We start from the raw sequence: 21,586 nt of genomic DNA on the forward strand, positions 1-21,586 counted from the left end.
GTGGGGCCTGTCAGCCGACGGTCAGGGCAGTGTGTGTGTGTGTGTGTGTGTGTGTGTGTGTGTGTGTGTGTGTGTGTGTGTGCTGAGAAAAGGTTTAACGTCCGTGACTTTACTGCTAGGACCGGGGTCCCGTCGCAGAGGGCAGCCAACAGGCTGACAGATGCCCCTGTTTATAGGAAGAGCTTATTACACCTCAGATTTTAGCTGCTAGGATACAGGATCCCTTCGCAGCGGGCAGTCTAGGGAAGACTGAGAGATGCCCCAACGGATCTGTGACCTGGGAGTGACACGATCCAAACGCCCAAGCTCCTCCTATAACTGTCCCTTATGACCAGCTGAAGTTCTTTTAAATTGTGCTTGGTTCTGTTACAGAAACTGAAGGAGTCAGGTTAAAAACTTAAACAGTTACAGGTTTATTAAAAAAAAAAACTTATAAATCATATGGTTACAATGGCTATTGCTCTATTTCTTAACTGCTAGCAAATATAGATCTTAAAAATGGTTACAAAGAAAATAAAGATAGAAAATAGAAATAATGGTACCAAGTGACAGCTTAATCTTTAAAGAGCTCTAAGTCTATGTGTACACTTAAGACAAAGGACCACATCCAGGTAAAAATTGTACCTGGACCACATCCAGGTAAAAATTGAACCCCCTTCTGTGCCTCTCGACTCCAGCGGGTCAAGCCAGGGCCGGTTCCTCAATTCCTAGGAAAGACGAATACGAGGTGGGCATCCCCTTGGAACCTCGGGAGGTCAAACATCTAACCCGACCAGCAGATAGATGGTAGATTGACACTCAGAGTAAATGTGCTGCTGGACCCATCTTTATACCCCTGGGGGCCCGTATCCTCTTTCTTATCTTAAGATGCCAAATTGTACTGGTCCGTTTTGTGGCGCCAGTTCTTACAAGCAAATTTCAAGTTAATTTACACTTGCAAGAGAGATAACTAAATTGTGAGTACTGGACATTCTTTACTGGGCGAGAGATTCCTCCCCCTGCGGACGGCTGTGTGTTCATATCAATATGGATTTAAGTCAAGGGCACTCCTCGGCAGCCTCTTGGTCAGCAATTGGCATATCTCTGTTTACAGCCATTCACGGTCACTGAGCCTGCATATCCTGAGCCTCCTGCTCCAAGGCTTTTACTGTTGTGTGCCCTGTATGCTCCAGGCAAGCAAAAATGGATGTTACAGGAGGGTTCCTGTCTGGCTACAGGGCCACAGGGCCCTGAATGAGCGGGGTCCAAGGCACCTGCATCGCTCACCTTGCCCTAAGGCCAGGCCTGAGTACAGTAGCCAAAATCATTACACAAACACAAAGCCCAATTCTGAATCTGTGCACCCAGCAGTCTCACTGAAGTTAAGTCAGTGGGAGTTATGGTCACTCCAGGAATAGTTACCATGGAAACAGGATTTCACTTTCAGTATTCCACTGGGCTTACCATGTCATCCATTGCTTATTTGTTTTTCAATTTATCTCCTTCCTCCTAAATTCCTGCTGACCTGGGGTCACTGGAATTAGAAAAACCAATGCATGTAGAATATATATATCCGTACACTGAACAGCCTCTTTGGTTAGAAATTGAGCCAATTAATGGGGATGACAAGTATGTACCAACATGAGGAAATGCAAAGTCTTTGCCTGCATGTAAGAGATGTTCATGTTTCCATTGAAATATGAGGAATTCAGTCTTGTAGGGGCCATCTTAAATTTTAAAAAGAAGCATATCCAAGGTACCCCAAACATTCATAATCAACTCAACTACCTTCTTGAAAAGCCAGGTTTTCCATCACCAGATAAATGTCCCTCCAGCTGTATTGATAGAAATGACATCAATGTCCTGTTCATTCAGGAAGTTCCATTCTTGCTTGGTTTTTTTTTTTTCTTTTTTTCCTTGACTAAATGATTCATTCCGTAAAGTGAAGCTATTAGAATAATTATGCAGCCTCTGCCATTATGCACACATATGATAGATATATAACCCAATCTGAATGTAACTCCTAAAACCATGTGCATACTTTTAGTCATGTCAATAACCTCACTGATTTCAATAAGGAAGGGGAGCAGAATCTCTCCTAGTGTTTGCAGACGGAGAGCATTTTTGGTTTTAGTCAGAACAGACATTTCCAAATACCAAATGTAATTTTTAAAAAAAATTTATGAAGTAAAAATAAATACTCATTCCAAGATGTGAAACAGAACTTGAATGTGCAATATTTAAAGATTATTTGCAAACATGGTCACGCTCAAGTATCAGAGGAGTAATCGTGTTAGTCTGTAACCGCAAAAACAGTGAGGAGTCCTGTGGCACCTTAAAGGATAACAGATTGATTTGGGCATAAGCTTTTGTGGGCAAAACCCCAGCTACAACCAAGAAAGTGGGATTTTGCCCATGAAAGCTTATTGCCAACTAAATCTCTTAGCCATGCTCACTGAATACCCTCAGATATACAAAGTTATGTATTACTGGAAGATTGACTTAAAAGTCAAAGCCTCACATTTGAAATATTTATGTTTCTTAGAAACATAGGTTCAAATGCTGGCAAGGGCTGATTTAACTACCAGGTAGATTAATTGGGGTCCCTCCAGTTATAGTGTATGAAAATGGGGTGAGGGTTTTCAGATAAGATCTCAAAATCCAAAGTCTTGTCACCTTTCCTTGTAGAGCAAAGATGATAATTTTCTTTTTTGTAAAAATTAGCAGTTGCCTCATTCTCCTGGACAAAACTTCCCTGATCCTACATGATTGACCCAGGAGCAGCTGTATTTCTGTAGCACTGTACAGTATTTACAGTTATTTAAAAGACAACAAATGTGTAAAGTGACCTGTTTTAATTTATTCCTAAAACATATTAAGTCAGATTTCATTGTAAGCCCCATCTATTTTTCATAATGACATACATTGGGCTGAATTCTCATTTGCAGCCAGGCCACGTTGGCAGTGAAAAGGGGAATTAGTATAAATGGGAATTGGGGGGCTAGAAGCACATTTCATCTCTACTGCATAAACTAAAAACTATAAAGCAAGATTTTAAAACTTTCTGCCTAAAGTTGGACAGCTTAATCCAGATCTAGCCGTCCAGATAAAATGTCTAGATTTCAGAGGGCAGAACACTACCCAGTTTTTATGGAGGGTCCAGCAAGTTAGATTTGGTTCTCCATACTCAGTCTCCTTTTCATCCAGTCCTGCAATCATTCCACATGAAGTTATTGCCATTTAAGCACCATTTGGGGGTCTCTCAGTTCAATTGCCATCAAATGCATGTTAATATCACATACATCAGCAGCACAGGTAGCACTGCCAGGGCATTCTAATCAACAGTCTATTCACAGACACTACAGATGGACATGAAGATCGCTAGATCTTATGGATGGCCTGATTGATTAGTGACCAAGTACATTTGTTGGATAACATCAGTAAGCAACCCCGGCTTTGCATGAGCTATTTGGATAAAGAGAAGTCTTCAGATATCAAAGTTATCAATTACATTAACATAAATAAAACCTAGCATGAAACAAAATAAGCAGGATTGGATTGTTATCAAAGGCATTAGAAAGGAAGGATTTCAAGCCAAACAGAGAGCAATCAGGGATTTGAGGTTATATAGTCCCAAAGGTTAAACTCCATTGCTATTCCAAAACTGTAAAGACGCCCTATCTGAAATGCCATTGTTCTCATAAGCATGATCACTAGGTGGGAGAGCATGGATACAGAATATTATTTGTTTGGTACTTTGCCCCCAAAGTGTAGAATAGCTTAAGCATTAGGTATTCTTAATTTGTTATGACTTGTGAGGAATTGGCTAAATTAGCAACTGCAAAGAGGCTGGGACTGTATCATAGGCTAATAAAAACCCTAATAAAAGTTTTAAACTAATTCACACATCTGCAGTCTGATGGGGGGAGTATTACCTAATATGTGCCATTACGGCTGCAATCTCACCCCACCCCACCACTTGCATGCTGCAGGGAAAGTAAGTGTTGGTCTGATGTCCCCTTGGCAACTTTACAGCCTTCTCAAGAACCACCACCATCTTCAGACAGCCCTCCGGGGAATTTATTAAAGGAATATGGGTAATTCTCTCAAGTGCCTATAATTCTCACTTTCCAAGGTTCTTTGAAAATATTATAGCCTGCCCTTTGGGCCACAGATTCCTTCACAGGGAGATAAAAAAAATCCATGTCTGGTATTTTTACGTCCTGCATAAAAATAATCAACATAGCTCTTCGGTCCCCAATAGGGTTTTTAAAAGTTTATTCCGTTAAGTGCTATGGTTGCATGATTTCACATGTTCAAAGGGAAAAAATCCATGTTTATGTTCAGAAAATGAAGACAGACCTTACGACCATATGTAAGCACCGAACATTTTATATTTTTAAAATGTTAAACCATAATATACACAGCTTATGCCATCTCATGGCATTCCTAGTGAAAGCCACCGCAAGTCTGTGTGCCATCTTCTGTATTGGCAGCACATTGCATTTTACTGGGCATTATCATACATGGAATCATTGAATGCTAGAACTGAAAGGAACCTCTAGATTCCTTTCCGCCATACACCCTTCTAGATACTCACTTCCCATTTTGTATGTGTACAGGGTGTCCCAGCTGAGGCCAACAGAGGATCACATGGCAACTTTCCAGAAGCTAGAAGACCACAATAAATAATGTGGTCCACAAAGTCTATATGTCCTAGTATGAAGTATCTATCTCAAACTGTTATATAGCAGGCATTTTCCTTGGCACACCTCCAGTATGACTGAAAAAATCTCTGAAAAGCTACTCTTGCAGCACTCTGAATGCCCCTATATTACTGTGTTTGCAGTATTTCCAAGTTGCAGAGATAGATTTTATAGAAGTACAAATCACCCCCTTTCTTCTCAATATGGTATTTTTCAGTGCTACACTGGAGGAGACTGGCAGAGGCTGGTGGGGACTTACTGTGAAAATTCCAGTGAATTCCCTCTCTCTGATGAAGTTCACGTCCTCTTGGATATTGCTAAATCAACTTTGACAGATGTGGCCCTAGGCTCATAAAAATACTTCTGAAGAGCAAATATTTGCTTTTGGAATGGACCAGAGTTTAACCAAGTGTCAGAAATTTCCCTAGACATTCCTGGAGGAAGATACCCCAGGAACGCCTATAAATCCATCCCTCGTCTTCATTTCATCTGATTCTTGTTCCTTGCTTTATTAATATAGTCAGTGTAGGGCTTTTTTGGAGGAGGTGAGGGGGAATTCTGTATTTGTTTGCCTACTTGTTATCGTACTGAGAAAACATCATTGTGTCTGTGAGGAAAAAAATCTTCAATTCCCCTTTCAGCATGCTCATTGTACAACAAAGCTAAATCACAGAACAAGGGAGAAAAAATTAAGTGCAAGATCCTCATTAAAATACTCAACAGTTTTTTTTTCAGTACATGAGTTTTTCTCTGAGCTTTCTTGAAGTAGCAGACTCCCAAATCTATATTTATAAAATAATCTTGGGGAATGCAAAGAGCTTTTAAAAATATTTATTACCAAAAGTGCAAACTCTTTACTCCCACAAAATAGCCCCAGTTCCCCTGCAAAATGTGGGAAACTGATGAGCTAATCTTTATCTCGGTTACTTTAATTAATTATCTTACTCTATGAATGCTATATAATATATCTGCATGATATATTTTTGATATAGAGTCCGAATCTGATGAATTCCGCATGTGTTCAACTCCCATAGACTTCAGTGGCAGCTAAAGGCACAAAGGCCTTGATTTGACTAACAGGTTTGATTGGCTACATCTACACTGCAGTTATTTCGGAATAAACTATTCTGGAATAGTTATTCCAAAATAACTTATTTCAAAATAGCAAGTCTACACTGCAGGGAAGCCTCAAAATTAGTCTGAGGCAGGTTTCCCTAATGTAGACGTGCTATCTCGAGTTAGATCCCCAGGAAGCATTGGGGAGGAATAACTTAGAATGGCCCTGGGGAGGGGCTATTTTGAAATAGCAGAAGTGGAGCATCAAAACATGCCTTATTTTGAAATAGCTGTTTCAGAATAGGCGTTATTCTTTGTAGAATGAGGTTTACAGAAGTAGGAATAAGTCATCCTCTATTTCGAAATTATTTCAAAATAACAAAATTGCTGTGTAGACACTAGCATAGTTATTTTGGAACTAGCCAATTAGCCCATCATAAAATGGGATTTTCAGGTCTCTCCTCCACATCGGTCTTCTCTCCTGAGCCTCCGGACTCTCTCTCCGTCTCCCTCTCTCTTTCTCTCTCCTCCTCCTACTGCCTCCCCCCCACCTCTCTCTCTGCTCTCCTCCCCCTCCTGCCTCTCACTCAGGGGACCGCAGAGCCCAAATGTCCTTTTGGGCTCCACGCTCCCCATGCTGCATGGGGAGCATGGAGCCCAAACGGTCGCTTGTACTACTTGCTCCCCCATGGTGGCCTGGCTGAGTGGCGCAGAAGTCAGTCGAGCACCATGGTGGGAGGGAAAAGGGGGGTGGGGCGGTGACATTCACGGCCAGAGGGCAGGGCCTGAAGCCGCTATCATGCCGCACATCACCGCCCCGCCCTCTGGCCATGTACGTCGCCGCCCCGCCCCTCTTCCCCTCCCGTGTGGCACTTGGCTGACTTCTGCGCCACTCAGCCGGGCCGCCGCAGGGGAGCAAGTGGCGCAAGTGGCCGTTTGGGCCCCGTACTCCCCATGCAGCACGGGCCACCCAGGGGGAACAGCCAGCATTTCAGCAACAGTGCCCCCCAGAGGGAACAGCCAGCATTTCAGCAACAGTGCCCCCCAGAGGGAACAGCCAGCATTTCAGGCAACACTGCTCCCCAGAGGGAACAGCCAGCATTTCAGCAACAGTGCCCCTCAGAGGGAACAGCCAGCATTTCAGGCAACACTGCTCCCCAGAGGGAACAGCCAGCATTTCAGGCAACACTGCTCCCCAGAGGGAACAGCCAGCATTTCAGGCAACACTGCTCCCCAGAGGGAACAGCCAGCATTTCAGGCAACACTGCTCCCCAGAGGGAAGAGCCAGCATTTCGGCATTACAGACTCAGACACTGGGCTTCTATATATATGATAACAGCTGTTATTCCAAAATAACTTTGCTGTGTAGACACACCCATTCTGCTCAGCATTTAAACGTGTGGTCAGTTTTAATAGGCTGTAAGCACATGCATAAAATCAAATCATGAGTTTGAGTGGTTTGCTGAATCAAGACCATTGCTCTCAGTAGGTGTGCATATTCCTGACACAACTAAGCAGGCTCTTGATTATCATTCCTAGGTGCTGGGACAAGTTCCTAAGAGGACAGCTTTATTCTAAAACCCAGCAATGAAACTAACACAAAGAAGTCCGTCTAGAAGGATCACTCTATAAACAAGCTAGCTAGATGACTGCAGAATGAGATGGCAGATTCATATTAATGTCCCATATTTTTCATATTCCTTTGTTTTGAATATGTGACATTCTCTTTTTTTGCTGTGTATGGTATAAAATAACTTGTACAATGAAGAACTATTGCTACTAACATAGCACCCAATGAGAATCAGGCCCCGTGATTCTGGGCACTGAACATAAAACAAATAACAATCCTTTCCCTTAAATAATATACCCTCTGTATAAGGACAAGGTGCAAATAATGGGCGAAGAACTCAGTGGAGGTGTGAGGGAGGAAAGAAAAAGGTGATAGTTATTATAGTTACAGCTGAATATACTAATGAAGGGCCTGATCCAATGCCCCAATATCAAAAAGAGTCTTTCTGTTAATTGTAATGGAGTTTGGATCAGGACCTATGCATATAATTTGGAGGTTTCATAGGTTCTTTTAACATAGAAGAAATTAATCACTTACTTTTAGCTCAAAAATGGCTAACTAAATACAACTCTCTGATATAACATGGAGTTTTAGCGACGAGGAGTCCTGTGGCACCTTATAGACTAACTGAGTTAGTCTATAAGGTGCCACAGGACTCCTCGTCGCTAAAAGATTCAGACTAACACGGCTACCCCTCTGATACTTGACAACATGGAGTTTGCAAATCTTGGGCCTTCAGCAGTTTGAGGTGTCTCGTTTGAATCATACTGAGTCAGTATTTAGCAGTCAGTCCATATCAGTCAGGGTTATGGTCATCACATATGTCCTACATGTGATGGCCATAACCCTGACTGATATAGAGGATGAAAGAGAGAACCTCCAGAGCTAAAGGCATGATCTAAAGGCTTTGTACCTGATCAGACTACATGTTACATGATCTCCCCTCATGTCAAAGGAGAGTGGTTGTAACATGAGAGTCCCTGGTCAGATTTCATCACTGGAGTCTGGCACAAAAGACAAATACCCTTAATCCATCCATAAAGGGGGAGTCTAAATCAAAATGTTTTGGTGTTTGGGTGTTTGGTTTGTCAACAAACGACGAAAAACCAAAATTTTCTCCGGAAAGCAAACATTCCATGAGAAACTTTGTTTCATTGAATACCCAAATTTCTGTTGAAAAACAGTTTAGATAGAAAATTTAAAACCACTATCAATTATTGACCCCATTTTACACATGGGGAAACAGAAGCACTGATTGGTTATGTGGTTAGCCCACATAACTCACCAAGGCCATGGCACAGCCAGCGACAGAAGACACTTCTCCTGGCTTGTGCCTTATCTGCAGGATCAAATTCCTTGTCCTCTTTACTTTATTGAATAAAACAATTATTTGTTTACATATATATTGCTTTGGCTTATGAGAACGTAATGTGCACACTAACTGCAAATATCATTGAGGCTTTAGTCCTGCAAGCACTTGTGCACGTGCTTAGTTTAATGTAAGTGAGTTATCCTAATGCATAAAATTAAGCACTTAGATTTAGGCCAGAACAGAGCCTCAACTAGCTGAACATGTTTCAACTTACAGAAGTACACAATCAAAAATACTAATCTCTTTTGCTAAAAAAAATCTAGATTCACCATATTCCTGTTCTGTGAAATTGCATCCATTTTTTTTCTTGCTAATACCACAGTGGATTACAATGGGTTCCAGATACGTTTGGTTGGTTTTTTTAAATAGGCATGGGGCAAAAGTAATTATCATTGCATACTTGAAGATTAAAGTAGACACAATATGAAAAGCAACTACAGTTTAGCTCTTAGACCTACTTATTTGCTAGATTATTCTTAAAGATGAATGTGGTTGTAAGAATTACACAACTGACTGCCTAAATGTGAGTAGCTGCTGGACTTTTCTCTCTAGATGTTCTCACTGGGTCTCCTCCTTCCTTTGGGTATGATTCCTCACCCCTCTTTCCTTATGATATTTTCCTTTTCCTCCTTCCATTTGAGCTGCAGTGACTACACAGGGAGTAATAGGACAGGCATGGCATCTCTTACTGACAGGAAAAACCACCAAGTATGTTGTCTTAACCTGCAGCTAGAGAAATAATAGCACTGAACACAGAGCCTTTAAAAAAAGAATATAAAATCATTCAAATGGCTGCTTCTGCTGGCAACAGCAGATTTATTGAGCTGGAGGTTGTGAAATAACAGATTTGCCATGGATGCAACATCATCTTTAAATGAGAACTCACAGGAAATAGGATACCATTTTTATTAGCATGAAATAGAGATAGAAGGTATACCCCAACTGCAAAGAGTTATACCTGTATCATTTGTCTATATTTATATTCCTTTCAACTATGTTTGCCTTATCAAGTTCAGAAAAGAACTGACTTTTCCTCTTACTATCACAATTTCTGTAGAAATTGTACCATGACTGCAGAGCGTGAAGTATATACCATACAGGATCATTTGGGCTTGAGCACTTTAACACAGCGCAGCACTTTAACACAGACTTATCTTTGGTTTAAACTGCATTGTCATCAAAGCTAACCACATGCTTAAGTGGTTTGTATTGCAGGGATGTACTTAAGCACATATGTAAACACTCTGAAGAATTGCTGGTGCTTCATGGAAATCTGAGAAATATTTTTGTAGGAATAGTCCTATCTTACACAGGGTTTTTTGTTTGTTTGTTTTTGTTCTGGTGGGGAGGAGGTCCACTTATTCCTCAATTCTTAAAAAGATGAGCTTGAAAAAGATTCTTTGAGCTATTTTCCACCTGTGTAAACAGCACCAAATTTCAAAATAAGATTGAAAGAAGATATGCAATTTGCATAGCTCAAATTGGGTATCTTATTTTGACCTATGATGCAGTATAGTCACACCCTAAGAGGCCAGGTGGGATTTGTATTGAGATCAAGGGTAGCCTCTGCATTGTGGAGGGACAAAGAAAAGCACAAGCATCATACACTCTATCCATTCAAACCCAGATCCAAAGTTTGGAGGATAACCAGATCCAGGATTTTGGTTTGCTCCTTTATAAGATGAGATCTGATTACAAAACTTGGATCCAAATCCACAACTGAATCTGAGTGATGTCTGTGGATGTTTGGCTACAGAGTTTTAGCCTATCTCTAATCTACTATCCATTCCACTTTGCACTGCTGTGACACAATCTGCAATTTTGGGATTCATCCCACAAATATGGCTGCTATATTCTGAGTTATTTTCTTTAATGGGTAGCACAGTAGGAGAAAAATGTAAACACACTGGTTGTTATTATCAAAGTCACTTTACCTTCCTTAAAAATGTGGAAACTTTTATTCTAATGGCAATACTATTAAACAGTGTAAAGAACAAAATACACTTAATATATTGTATGGAACCACTTCCCTCAGACTTTGACAGACGTTAATAAATCAACAGAAACCACTTAAATGCAACATTTTCATGGGTCCAGTGGAATTCTAAACAAACAACAGGGCTGTAAGAATGAAAAGTCACTGATATTAGAGACAATCTCATGTTCAAAGGAGAGTAAAAGATGCTTAAGTGTTAATATTTTATGTTGCTCCCACTCTCAATCGTAATTGCAACTCATTAAAAAGAATGTTAAACCATAACTGTTAGCACTGGCACAGTCCCAAGTAAACACTGAATCCTCATAGAAGGGGGTTAATTGCTACAAGAAGAGGTAATTTATTAAGGAACACTGAAAGCCTGTATACTGCCAAAGATCAGACTGCACCACAAAAATTGTGTGTGAATATTACATTTGATAATCAGAGTTTTTCCTACTTTTCCAACTTCAGAACCCTAGCAGAGTCAGAAAGCTGAAAAACCAACAAGGTCTTTCTACATGGCTCCTATAAACCTTTACCTGGTGCCCTCCAGTCTGCCATTTCTCTTCCCCCGCCCCCTTACCCACCCACACCAGGAAAATTTGCTGCTCAATAAACACAAGCTCCCTGACAAGAAAAGCCTATATGACAATCTGGCTGAGTGTCTGAAACTCCCTCTGCTTTATTTTGCTATGTTTGGCATACTAGAATAGAGCCTCAGTAATCTTGCATACGCCAAGCTATATTTTCTTCAGTTGCTGGAACTAATGCTTTTATGAATCTTATCTAAGGGCCCAATTCATAAGGGCCTCAACTCCAATTATGTAAATGTAAGTGGCAGGCACTCAAAACTCTTCAGGAGACTCATTACCCATGAGGATTGGGCCGTACATTAGCAGCATTTTTAATCACAGTTTAGAAACACAATTCAATCTAGTAAATTCATAAACAAAATTCTGCCTGTCACATCCGCATACCCTCCCTCCCTTCTGACTAGCTTTGGTAGCACTGGGCTCATTAGCAGCATTATATTAAACAATGCCAATAATAAAGTCAAATGGGGCTGTGTATGCATATCAGAGAGAAATACTTGGTCCCAGGAGCTAAAATCAAAATAATCAACTTTTATGTCTAACTCTGGCACAAGTCTTCACTCAGTTTGCAATGCAAATATCTACCACATAGTCTCTGTTTGATTCCTGCCTAAAGGGTGTGCAAAATATGCAGCAGAGCTATCTGAATTGCAGATTGGAAAGCAAAGGTTTATTGGCACCATCCTTTAGAAGTGTTGCTTTTGTAGGGCTTGATCCAAAGCCCATTGGAGGCATTGAAAAAACTTCCAATGTCTCCAGTGGGTTTTAGATGAACACCATAAACTGCTCTACAAATAAACTGAAATATAGATCTTTAAAAGCTATCACATTCAATATTTTACCTCTTTTGGATAGGTAGCACAGAATTAGGAACTGAGAGTTCCTGATATAAGATAGGTTGATCCCTACATAGTCCTCTTGATCTCTCGAAAATTTTAAAACTCTAAGGCTGTGTCTACACTGGCCCCTTCTTCGGAATAGCCATGCTAATTTAGAACTTTGGAATAGGGAAATGCGCGGGGGATTTAAATATCCCCCGTGGGATTTAAATAAACATGGCCGCCGCTTTTTTTCCGGCTTGGGGAAAAGCCGGAAAAGAGCGTCTAGACTGGCGCGATCCTCCGGAATAAAGTCCTTTCCCGGAGGATCTCTTATTCCTACTTTCAAGTAGGAAAGTAGGAATAAGAGATCCTCTGGAATAGGGCTTTATTCCGGAGGATCGCGCCAGTCTAGACGCTCTTTTCTGGCTTTTCCCCAAGCTGGAAAAAAAGCGGCGGCCATGTTTATTTAAATCCCGCGGGGGATATTTAAATCCCCCGCGCATTTTCCTATTCTGACTTGCCTGCTTTGCATGCCTATTCCGTCTTATGTGGCCAGTCTAGACGTAGCCTACATGTTTAACAACTAATTCCTTAAAAGTAAAACTCCTTAATGTAACTATAAAAAAATACACTACAAAATTTCATGGAATTTTTGCAAAATTATTTACAGAATTTTATTGAAATTTAAAAATTTCTCTGCACATTTTCTATTGTCAAATATTTTCAACTTAAATTTACAGGGGAAACTGAAAATAAGTTTGTTTAACAGAAAATTAATGAAAACCTGAAAAATTCAGAGTTTATAAAAATGAGATATCATAATACATCATGGAAATTGTAGTTTGGTGCCATTCCTTCCTGAGGGTCTGGCACCCTACTTGGAGTATATGTTCCATAATGTATCACAGTCAGAAAACTCCCACAATGCACCAGACAGCTCTGTTACAAGGGAGAGTGCAGCACATCATGGAAGATATAGTTAGGCCAAGGAGTCAGACCAATAGGAGAGAATGGAGGCAGGTAACACCCAACCTACACTATACTTACAATAGGCATGTAATCCTCTTTTCAGTAACCACAGCCTCATTCTTCTGACAGCATGGAGGCTATGCCAGCTGCATGCTATTACAAGATCACATTTGCTCTAGGATGAACTTCTCTGGGCCTCTTAGCAAATTCCTGTGACCAAAATGTATCTGCAGTACAGTCTAAAGCAGCCAGTTCACCAAAGGAAAGCCCATATTGAGTATAATAGAGCAGCCCAATGTGTTAAGTGTTTTGCAGAGAGCTAGGAAGACAAGATCCCATAAGATCTCTGGTTAAAACAAGGTATAAGGGATGGGAAAAAAACAAGCAGCTTAACTTATATATGGGTTGATGAACCTGAATATGAATTTCAACATAGCTGACTGAGGTTTTAAGATGTGAGTTTGGGTTTTGGGTTCTTTCTAAAACGTTTGTGATACGCAACATGAATTTGTTTATGACCTCACATAAGCATGCTATGCCTCCATACACAAACATATTTACTGCATTGGTGGTACAATCTTTAGGGCATTAAAGTGAACTACCTATGAACCTTAATAATATTTAACACTAACACTGGGAGAGGGTAGAACTGCGTCTCTAAAAATTAAGAAATTTGGAGGAAAAATGCAGAGTCTATTGATGTAGAAAATTTCATAATGATTGAAAGAGGTGTGGCAATAACACCCTACATACATGTTTTCATCTGATTTTTTCTTCATTGTGTATTCCATTTTCTCTTCATAGTTCATGTTTTCTCTATACTGAAGTGAAGCAATAATTAATATCACACCTTGAAATACAATTTATTAAGATCAGTATATGTATTAATATTATTCCAAAGAAAACACAGATATTAAAAGATTTCAAAATCATTCAAAATTGAAGACATGGCACTATCAAGGCAGATCATGCAACTTCCATTCTGCTCCCTTTGACAGGGTATGTCTACACTACCCCGCTAGTTCGAACTAGCGGGGTAATGTATGCATACCGAACGTGCAAATGAAGCCCAGGATTTGAATTTCCCGGGCTTCATTTGCATAAGCGGGGAGCCGCCATTTTTAAATCCCCGCTGGTTCGAACCCCGTGTAGCACGGCTACACGGGGCACGAACTAGGTAGTTCGGACTAGGATTCCTATTCCGAACTACCGGTACACCTCGAGCTAGTTCGAACCAGCGGGGATTTAAAAATGGCGGCTCCCCGCTTATGCAAATGAAGCCCGGGAAATTCAAATCCCGGGCTTCATTTGCACGTTCGGTATGCATACATTACCCCGCTAGTTCGAACTAGCGGGGTAGTGTAGACATACCCACAGTCTTTAGTGATATGGCAGTGTTTGTCAAAGTGGGCCATGGGCCCACTTTGGGAAAGACGCTAGCGGGCCTACACCACTTCGTTTACCTAAAGGATCCATAGCCACAGAGCCTCATAGCTCCCAATGGCTCCAGTTCACCATTTCCAGCCAAGGGGAGCCACAGGAATTGAGATTTCATTTGAATTGAAATCTATTAACAGGTAATCCAGGAAATGAAAAAAACCATTGTTGTTATTGAATGGCATGGCAAGTAGATCACCCAGCTCTATACAAAATGCATAATGGTGTGGTTTGGCGTAATACAAAGATTCATTTGAAATGTTATAAGATTTACCACTTGTAAGTAACAATCATCGAAAACTCACACCAGGAAAACAAACCTTTATTTCAGATTCACCTTCACACCTTCGAGCATGTATTCTGTATATGCTGTATACAATACATTATGCAAGAGGGAAGCTATCTTACAAATGTTTTTGAGTGTTTTATTTGGGCCTTTTTTTGTGTGTATTCATTTGCTTAAAAAGCCATGTGCGGTAGTAGACTATGAGTCCACCTGATATGGGACTCAGCAGTAACTATTAAAAGTCTAAAAATGACGATGAGGGTGAAGTAATATCTTTTATTGTGCCAAGGTCTGTAGGTGCAAGAGAAAAGCTTTTAAACTTACACAGAGCTCTGACCTGACTTGACCTGAAGGAGAGCTCTTTGTAAGCTCAATCGCTTGTCTCTTTCCCCAATAGAATTTAGTTCAATAAAAGATATTAACTCACCCACCTCGTCTTTCAAATATCCTGGGACCAAAATGGCTACAACAACACTCTAAAAATGTACTTTGAATAGCTTCCCTACACATCCAAAAATTAAGATTCTTTCTCTCTGGACTTTCCACAGCTGGAGTTTTGTATCTCACATGAGAATACCCCCTTTCCAACAGTATAAATCTTCCATGTTTAGCCTTGTAGGTTGCAAGATAAGGCCCTTAAAAGTGACACTGTTCCAAGAGAGAATATTGTGCACCCTGGGCCTTGTGCATTGAAATGGGGAATTCCCATTGGGAAAGAACATTTTTGTAGTATTTTTTTTAATTACAGCTATATGAAGATGATCCAAGGTTTGGAGTGTTCAAAATTGTCTTAATGTACTGTATATTGATTAGTAGAAAGAAGGCAGGCAAGGTTGTTAAATATGCAAAAATTTCTCACACGATTGTACACGTGAGAAAGGAAGGATGGAGTTGTTTTTAGGGCTCTGGACTGGAACATAAAAGATTGGATTCTGTCCCCATCTGTGCCACATACTTCCTATATGACTTTGGACAAGTCATTTATGGTGAAATCTTGGCCCTACTAAAGTATGAAATGTTGCTTTGACTTCAGTTGGCCCAGGATTTCACCCTTACTCTCTGTGTCCTAATTTCCCTTCTGGGAAATTAGAATAATAGTAAAGCGTATCTACGTTTACCTCATCAAGTCCATCCTTCGAGGGATGAGATTCACAGATCTTTTACCATGAACACTTCAGCCTGCTTGCCGCTTGGGGGCAGAATCAGACCCATTGGTCACTGGCAGCATAGGAATATCCCAGCTCTGGAAGATACATTTTACACAGACAAGACCATTCAAATCTACTTTCCTGAATTACAGAGTACTTACTTTGAAGGAAAAGCCCCACCGTTTCTTGAAGTGCAAAGCATGGTAAATTCCACCTCATGACAAAAAACACATTCTTAGACAGAGGTTCTGGAATTAGAGGTGCTACCACACTTCCTGGCTTAAACTGGTTTCCATTATACGCAGGGTTTACAGTTTTATTCATGGCTTTCAGCACTTGTACAGGCAGTCCCCGGGTTACGTACAAGATAGGGACTGTAGGTTTGTTCTTAATTTGAATCTGTATGTAAGTCGGAACTGGCGTCAGCCGCTGCTGAAACTGATCAGTTTCAACCGCGGCTGAATCTGGACGCCAGTTCTGACTTACATACAGATTCAACTTAAGAAACCCAGGCGTCCCCAAGTCAGCTGCTGCTGAAATTGATCAGCGGCTGATTCCAGGAAGCCTGGGGCAGAGCAACTCTGCCTCGGGCTTCCTATAGTCAGCCGCTGGTCAGTTTCAGCAGCAGCTGACTTGGGGACGCCTGGGGCAGAGCAGCTGGGGTGCTGCTGGGGTGCTCCAGTAGCGCGGCTCCTCGGCGCTACTGGAGCAACCCAGCAGCACCCCAGCTGCTCTGCCCCAGGCGTCCTGATTCAGCCGCTGCTGAAACTGACCAGCAGCGGCTGAATCAGGACGCCTGGGGCAGAGCAGCTGGGGTGCTGCCGGGTTGGTCCGGAGTGGCGCTGCGGGACCAACCCGGCAGCCCCCAGCTGCTTTACCCCAGGGGTAGGCAAGAAAAGCCTGGTCTGCTGGGGGGGGCACTAGCTGCACCCCCCTCCAGCAGACCAGGGAGACGGGGGTGGCGGGACCGCCCAAGTCCTCCACGGCTTTGCTCCGTCTCCCTGGTCTGCTGACCTGGGAGACGCGGAGCAAAGCCGCAGAGCACGAGGGCAGCGGGACAGTCCAGGCGCGCCGCGGCTGTCCCACTGCTGGCGTGCTCCGAGGCTTTGCTCCCCATCTCCCTGGTCTGCTGGTCAGACCAGGGAGATGGGGAGCAAAGCCACAGAGCACGCCCGCAGCGGGACAGCCCAGGCGCGCCCAGGCTGTCCCGCTGCGGGCGTGCTCCAAGGCTTTGCTCCTGTCCCCCTGGTCTGCTGGGGGGGTCCAGCAAAGCCGCTGGACCCCCCCCCAGCAGACCAGGGACACCAGAGCAAAGCCGCCGCCTGGGAGGCTTTGCTCGTTTGCCCGGAAGCAAACGGCGGCGGCTTTGCTCGGGTGTCCCTGGTCTGCTGGGGGGGTCCAGCGGCTTTGCTGGACCCCCCCAGCAGACCAGGGAGACAGGGAGAAGCTTTTCTCGCCCTGGAGGACACGGGTGGCGACCCGCCGCCCGTGAGCTCCGGGGCGAGAAAAGCCCCGTTCGTAAGTGCGGATCCGACATAAGTCGGATCTGCGTAAGTCAGGGACTGCCTGTACTACAAAGTATTTTCCAGCGTCCCTTTCCTTAAATGTCAATTTCCACCAGGATGTTCCATTTGTTTCCAGGGTGACCAGGATGCATGAATCTTATTTTTTGAAGAAAAGAAAATGTACAATAAGCACAGATACACTTTCCTATTAGTTGTGCTACTCTCCATAGATCCATTACAATTGGAATTTCATAGCGGTGTATCTCCAGGGTGGGAGGCAGCTCATTCTTTAAATGTGGATATCCAAAATCAGATAGGTTAAGCGGCAGATATAAAGAAATGCCCCACATGGATCTCATCACCAACTATTTGGTATAAATATATACCTTGAAGCAGGAGTACAGCACAGAACATTTTTTTTAAAATACACCATAATACTTTGATCTCTGTCTCTATTGGGAGAGTGCCTAAAGAAAGGTAATTTACTCTCTCCTTTATTTCCTAATGACTAGAAAAAAAACTATTGGAAAACAGTGATAAAAACACTTTAGAAGCCTCATCCCCAAACACTCTGGTTTGCAAAATCAATGGAAATGTGCCATGTTTTAAAAGGTGAGAAAAAAAAAGAAAAAGAAAAAAAATACAGAAGCTAAAAATAAATTCCTAAAAGAAAAAAGTTCCTGTAATTTCAGGTTTAAAATATGAGCCTGAGTGATCAAGGAAAGTATTTTTACTGCCCAGTCAATATTTTTCCTGGAATCTTTGGTAAACAGACTTCCTTTAGATCTGTAGTCTGCGTGCCTAATGGTCTTAGGTGTCTTTTACCATTGCAAACTTTATCCTTAAGAAATACAGTAAACAGGAACTCTGTGGTTATGTAGTTCCAGAAAGAAAGAAAGAAAGAAAGAAAGAAAGAAAGAAAGAAAGAAAGAAAGAAAGAAAGAAAGAAAGAAAGAAAGAAAGAAAGAAAGAAAGAAAGAAAGAAAGAAAGAAGTTAGCGGCCATGACAGACAGACTGATTTAAGAAACAGCAGCTCTCTTCTGGTTAAATCTTTCATATCAGCCCTTGTTTCTATGGCATGTTTTTAAAAAGGGCTATTAAGTGAAGTGGATCATAATTTTCCCAGTCTGTTGCATAAACTTATTTATCATCCTGGGATCCCTACAAAAGTACTGGAAAAGCATAATGGAGTTTTTTCTGTGTCTCTAAAGTTCTTTTTATTTACCTTGCTGATGGAAACGATTGGCCATCTTCTTTTCTAAATCAGCAGCAAGTAGGAACCACGAGCCAACCAAGACTGAACTAAGCTAGAAAAATGAGTGTACTAAGCCACATATAATTCTCACAGCCTCAGCGTCACTCCAATCTTTTTTTTTTTTTTTTTTTTTTTTTTAAGGTTCTTGCCTCAAAAGCTGTCACTTAAATAGCACAATGGTTTGTTGGCTTCATATATTTCCCCCTCAGCAATGGCATGTTCCCGTAATCTGATTAATTGAATAGCACTAATTCTAAATTCAAGCCAAAATTTATCATTTTACTTACTATCTCTTCCAAACAAATTTACTACTTAGTTGTCTAATGCAGGGGAAGGTATGCAGTGTATTGCCAGTGGAAACAAAGGCTAGCCTCTCAACTCAGTGTATTACCATGAAGGCCAAGGATAATCTGTGTTTTATTATCATACTTGACTAATACACATTCAGTATGTTCTTGGACAAGGAATAATCTAGAGGTTTCATAGTTAGGAACTCTCTAACTTTTTTTATAAAATCCCCCTGAAGGCAATTGTAATGCTGTACTCTGCATGTTGGAAGACATGACACTATATCCCACAAAATTTATGCAGAAAAAACAGATACAGTATTTTCAATAATATTGTTATCTGAAACCTGAATAAGAACAACCCTGCAACTAAAACCAGCAAAGTTCAGTTTTATATCCTTCCTTAACAATACATTTCCCTGCTTTGAAACCACACAATCATTAAAAACATACCATTTACAAATAAGCCTTCAACTCAGCTTATTTATTATGATCAGTAATATGTTGTTCCTCAAGCCAATCTGGCTGCCCATGTTTCTAGAGAGAACTGCTAAAATTAAACCCTCTGAGAGTAATTTTTAAGACGATAGGCCTTAAAACTAGAGCACACATCTGCAATGCATGCCTGAGGAGAGAGAAAGAGGTGACTCAAAAAGAAAGCCTCTCCCAAGAGTGATCTGTTAGCATGGGTCTTGGTTTCATGGGCTTGTCCTGTACCAAAAAGGCCGAACATGCAGAACTTCTACAATCTGTTCAAAGAGATAGTAGTACATTTGCTGCTGCTAACAGTGACCCGTTACTTTTAAACTAATTCCATGTAATACTAATTCTGCCCTTTCACTTCTAATTTCGTCAGCTGTGTTTCTAGTCTACTACGAACTCTTGATGTTTCAGATCTAATATAAATGAAAAACATTCTCTGTCTGGCATGATGTCTGCATTAATCTTGAAGCTATTAAATTATTACCACCCTAAATGTAGGTAATAGATATATTGGGTTACATCCAGAATTCATTTACAAGGATGTTAACTCTTGTGCAACTAGGGAGATAATGTGATTTTGTCACTGCTATAACTGAGATTAGAATTAGACTAAGTGGTTGTGGAATTGTACATGCTAACTAGTATTAATTGGTAGAGGAGGTCTCACTGAAAATCTCTAAGTAATTACTTGTGGGTAGTCATGTTATTACAGAGGAAGGAACAATGCTTCAACCCACACATCAGTACTAATGCAGTCTGCTCCAAACAGAGTAGTGAAGTAAGCAATATACTAACTGATCAGAAAGCCTTTCTTTCCCTCTGGCTTCAGTCTGGTACTGTTTACTTTTGTACAAGAACATAAACAGATGTTTTCTCCTGCTTTTACTTCCCCAGGTCAATGCTGAATTTGTACGAGGGCTTGCCAGAGATGAGTCCAGCACCTCCAAGCTTGACAGTTCATAGCCCCAGCACCTCTGGACTTACTGCCTCAGTTAAAAACATAGATTGAGCCCCTGCACCTCTTCCATTAAAAATTAAACACTCCCCCCAGAGTTATCATTTAAAATGTCACTTGCAAAGAGTCACTGCTGAATTTTTGGAGAGCAGAGATGGGCTGAGGGAAGTTAACCACATGGCTCTGGGAGCTGAATTTTCCTGGTGCAGAGTCCATTATTTGGAATGGACATTCTGTGATTAAGGATTCACATAGGACTTCCAGAAAAGGCCATAAGGCCTGCAGTATAAACTACATAACTCTTACCAAAATGGACTTTCGAGCAAACACATTATATATTAATAGACACAGATCACAGCTGCCAAGACACATGCATTCTCTGAACGACTGCTTGAATTTCTGGTCTTCTTGGAGAGGCCATGTAGTGATCACATGGAGAATTAATATGAGAAAGCACCATAAAAAACAAATAAAGGGGAATTATATTTCCAGACAGGAAACAGAAAGAACATCCACCATCTGATTTCTACGGTATCTAAGGCCAGGTCAGTACTAGACCCAGAAGGTTGGTTAAAGTACGCAACTTCAGCTATGTAAATAACATAGCTGGAGTCGACATATCTTAATCCAAGCTTGGCGCCATCTTCACAGTGGGAAGTCGATGGGAGGAAATGCTCCCGTTGATTTCCCTTACTCCTTGCGACTGCGAGGAGTACTGGCACCAACCGGGGGCGCTCTCAGCATTTGATTTAGCGGGTCTTTACTAGACCCTCTAAATCAAATACCAGAAGATGGATTTCCGGCACAGCAAGTCAAGACATGGCCTAAATGACCACTGGGTTACTTTAAATTTTCAGTCCCCATATGTGCTTCATACAAAGGAACAACATCTCTTTCAATCTGATTTGAGTGTGAGAAATAAAAGCAGAGGCAAGAGACAACCTTATTTCACTTTATATCTTAATCTACATCGGGGGAACAGCCTCAATGATCCATTTTAGCTCATCTCACTAGCCCCCTTAAATTAATATGATTGTACCATAGTGGATAGTGATATGCCAAAGAACCATCATAATTCATTGCTAGTGTGAATTTGTCATGCACATTTTCAGTGTTGGAAAGACCATTACTCAGAAGGTTAAAACAATATTCTTGATAACCTGTAAAACATAAAGACTCCTGTTA

The 21,586-nt window shown here is 41.4% G+C and overlaps 1 long non-coding RNA gene across 1 annotated transcript in view; it reads right to left on the minus strand.

Annotated features, from left to right (window-relative positions):
* The window catches only part of LOC142828025 (uncharacterized), a 32,308-nt gene extending 13,577 nt beyond the window's left edge, over positions 1-18,731 (minus strand). The window contains exons 1-2 of the long non-coding RNA XR_012902934.2: positions 18,647-18,731; positions 15,886-16,010 (exon numbers count right to left, since the gene is read on the minus strand). This is a non-coding gene — a long non-coding RNA (uncharacterized LOC142828025). The remainder of the gene's footprint in view (positions 1-15,885; positions 16,011-18,646) is intronic.
* Between the last annotated feature and the right edge of the window lie 2,855 nt (positions 18,732-21,586).

This window comes from Pelodiscus sinensis, chromosome 3, assembly GCF_052426305.1.
Source record: "Pelodiscus sinensis isolate ZL-2025 chromosome 3, ASM5242630v1, whole genome shotgun sequence".
In the NCBI taxonomy this organism is placed as follows: Eukaryota; Metazoa; Chordata; order Testudines; family Trionychidae; genus Pelodiscus; species Pelodiscus sinensis.